The 3771-nt window shown below is 37.9% G+C and overlaps 1 long non-coding RNA gene across 1 annotated transcript; it reads right to left on the minus strand.

Moving 5' to 3' along the window:
• Positions 1 to 642: 642 nt before the first annotated feature.
• LOC126819584 (uncharacterized) lies at positions 643 to 3512 on the minus strand. Its single transcript, XR_007679687.2, has 4 exons — positions 3427 to 3512; positions 3196 to 3281; positions 2300 to 2417; positions 643 to 1563 (listed from the first exon to the last, which is right to left on the minus strand). It is a non-coding gene; the product is annotated as an uncharacterized LOC126819584 (long non-coding RNA).
• Between the last annotated feature and the right edge of the window lie 259 nt (positions 3513 to 3771).

Raw genomic sequence — 3771 nt, forward strand, 5'->3', positions numbered from 1 at the left:
CCGTTCCTTGTCCAGAAAGGCCTACTGAAACCTTGTCACCAGAGAGAATGGTCGTCGTAGTTCCTTTTTAATAATAAAGTAGGTTCTTTTTAATTGACCAATCAAATTCATGTAAAGCGATATCCCGTAAATACGCCCACATTTGCAAGAGATGGACAGAGAACGAGCTAAAACGAAAATGTGATTTTTTGTACAATCAGGGGCGATAATCCAGTAAGTTACTGTCAGCTATGCACGAATATCTACAGGAACTGAGATCCTTGGGTTATAAACATACACGTCAGGTTTGATCAAAATTGGATAAAAATTGTAATCTCTACAGTGTGCAAAATCACGTTTTATAAGCTTGTGAACACTGTAGAGGAGATTTTTATGAAACTTGAAATAGATTGTGGACAGTGTAGAGATCACAATTTTTATCCGATTTTGATGAATATCGGACTGCAATTCCTGGACTATATTGCTCATGATTGTACGAAAAATCACATTTTTAGTTTGTGGAAGGTAAGGTCTAAAAAAGCCAAGACCGATAGCAGATTTTGTCATATGTGACTTCATTAGACCTCGCTACATATTTATCAATAATAAAAATACATAATTGTTTTATTTCCTAAGCAATCAACGTTACAATTCTGGGGACAAGTAACGAAGCGCCCCATATCAACCGCCTGATGTCCCCCGTCGCAATCCCACAATAAATAGATGACACATATATATATTAATTGCACATTGCATTTATCCTTTTGAAAAGTATCGAGCAATTAGCTATACGCTAATTAAGTTTCATCACTCTCCATCAGTTAGAATCAAATGTATCTTGTCCCAAAGAATCGACCAATGAAATTGCTTAGCTCTACTTAGCTTTAGCTGATAATGTTAATCATTGAACTCAGTCAGTTTCGTTGCGATTTTCCAGAAATTCGAAGTCAGTCTTCATTATGGTGTAACGGTGATATATGTAAACGGTGTTTAAAATCGGATAAAAATTATGACCTCTAGAGGGACAACAAGCTAAAAACAAGGTCCATACTCCGTGATGTTATGGTCGGTTACCTATCAATATCAAAAGGAACCAAGATCTTATGGAGATAAACCTATATTCCAAGTTTTGTCAAAATGGAATAAAAATTGTGACCTGTAGAATGTCCACAAACAAATGTGAAGGAACCGACGGGCGTATTAAAAAAAGGTTGCCTCGTTACTAATCAACATAACACCTCGAGTTAACTTCGCACTGTTTCTTTAAACACAAGTCGAAATTTTAGATATTGCTATTTATCTATTTAAAATTACGATTTAAATATCTTTGTCTTTCTATCCTTCAGTTTTAATGTTGAGTCATCTGGTATCTTCTTGTACAGAAGTTTCACGTCCGCCATAGTCTGTGGGAGTTCCTTCCCTCTAGTTTCCGGTAAAATGGTGATCAAGAGGGTGGCAAGCAAACAACAGCCACCGAATACAGCTCCTGGACCCCATGATATATGTTGAGCCAAAACTCGTGAGAATGGTCCTAACATTCCACCAACTCGAGCAGCGATGGACGCTGATCCCAGTCCAACATTCCTAGAAAAATATAAAGTAATAGCTACTTTAGTGTCAGGAATGATCTATGATTACCGACGATTTCTCTACGATTGCTGACGTTGAGGAAAAAGTTCCTATCGCCTATTTTTAATTTCAACCTTCTCCAGTAGAAAGCAACCATTCCAAATGATATTGCGATAGTCCAAATTTGCTGTGATTAGCCATGATCAGCTACGCTAGATAAAATCAGCCATAAAACGATACTGAAGCATTAGGGCTCGAATTTGGCGTGAAGCTTTCGGATTTCAACATTCTGTAACATTCATTTCCAGAGATGTTTTAAGTGCCAGAAAAGTTTGTGAACACGTCAGAGGTCGAATTTCTGGGACAGATTCTCATCACATTTGGTCAACATCCGAGTTATTCTTTCCGATAACTGGCTATCGCATTTTACTGTAACAGAGTACAGTACAGTTCGGAACGGAAAGTTTGCTGGTTCGGGGAGCGGGGTTTGTTGTTACCGTCTGCAAGTTTGATTATTTTGAGTGTGCGCCAGTGCCTTACTCAGCGTCCTGTAAGCTGGCATTAAAGGGTTAAAACGGTTTATCACTCGAGTTGGACGTAGAGTTTAAGCAGTCACACGTGGGTAAACTACAAGACCTGTGCACATACGTGAACAGTTATCTGTACTCATACTGACCTTAAACTGTGAAGACTTTGGTTATTGTGGGAGTGCGGCGGATCCAATACTGGAATAGCTTGAACTCATACTAACCTTAAATTGGTGGGGAAAATTTCTGGGGTGTAGAAGAAACATGCACCAAAAGCACCACCGGCTCCAAGTTTACCAACCAATGATAAAATAGTTATACAAACTGATGCTGCATAACTATCTGTAAAATGAATTCATTTGAGCTTGATGTGTAGCTGAAATATTACCAGACAATGGTAACAGCTAGTGACACAGAGCTGTTCTTCATTGCTACCTGTGAAAAAATCAATAGCCATTGACGCTTATACTCTGGATCCCGGGGACACTCGAATTTCGAACATCAGGGCAGCCAACCATATCTTTCAAGCATTAATCGGTTTTGAAATATATATTGGTGTCGATGAATCTTTGGGTATTCTGAGGTTGGGGCAGGATTTAACGATTGGAAGAATTAACAGAGCTAAAGTTATGAATGACATCGGTTACTGGTTCCCAATTTACTAATATGACAAGCTGCTATCTAATGGCAAATAGTGAGTGATTCAATACTAGTCAATCACACACTCGGGGGCAAAAATGGACTGCAATGAATACTTTGAATATCCCCGCCTGTAACTTTTGAATTGACACTCGGGGGCAAAAATGGATACTTTGAATACCTCCGCCTGCAACTTTTGAATGAACATGATTTAAATACACAGAGTGTGCAAATTAAGAGACGGATCGCGAGATCCCATTACGATGTTAATTTCAATTTTAGAGCCATACACCACTCTCAGCGATCGTCTGCGCACAATACATTACTTTATGTCAGAATCACTTAATTTCGAAAGTGTAGAACAGGCCTTTCTTATATTTTGCCCTGTTAACAACATAAAGCATGAATATAATAGTATTCCAAATTACGTTTATAAATTAAAAGCCCATGGTGAAAGTGGTAATTACCGTTAAAGACTCACCGGATGTAACTTTAATAATTGTAGCCAGAATCATACCAGTCCCACATAAAGCATAAAATGTTCTTAGTGTTTTCTTTCTACCAAATCTACAGCGAGAGAGAGGAAGGGAATACAACAATTCGTTAAGTTATGTAAGATCTACGGGACAATATCAAGCCACTAAAAGAACTGAACATGTCGACCTCTGTAGTCTAGAATTAGCAATGTATTATTATTAATATTATTACTTACCTATCAACGATCAGAAAGAATATAATACCGGAAGGAAATTCCATTGTCGCATACAGGAAGAAGTTGAGATATTTATCACCAACTAGAGACGACGACGTAAAAAACAAACCAAAATATGATAAAGCAGCCGTACACCTGAAACAAGGATCCATTAACGTTTTCAGTCCACTCCATAACTTAAATATGCATTTATGTAAGAGCTGAACCTGTCTAATGCAGATCTCTTTTCAACATATTCCCTTTTTATTATCTATTTTCCGAATTTTAGTCCCACCCGGCGAAAACCCACGCTGGAAATATATTTGTGCATACTAACCATAGATACCACAGTATAAATGTGTTTAG

This window comes from Patella vulgata, chromosome 4 (genome assembly GCF_932274485.2).
Source record: "Patella vulgata chromosome 4, xgPatVulg1.2, whole genome shotgun sequence".
Classification (NCBI taxonomy): domain Eukaryota; kingdom Metazoa; phylum Mollusca; class Gastropoda; family Patellidae; genus Patella; species Patella vulgata.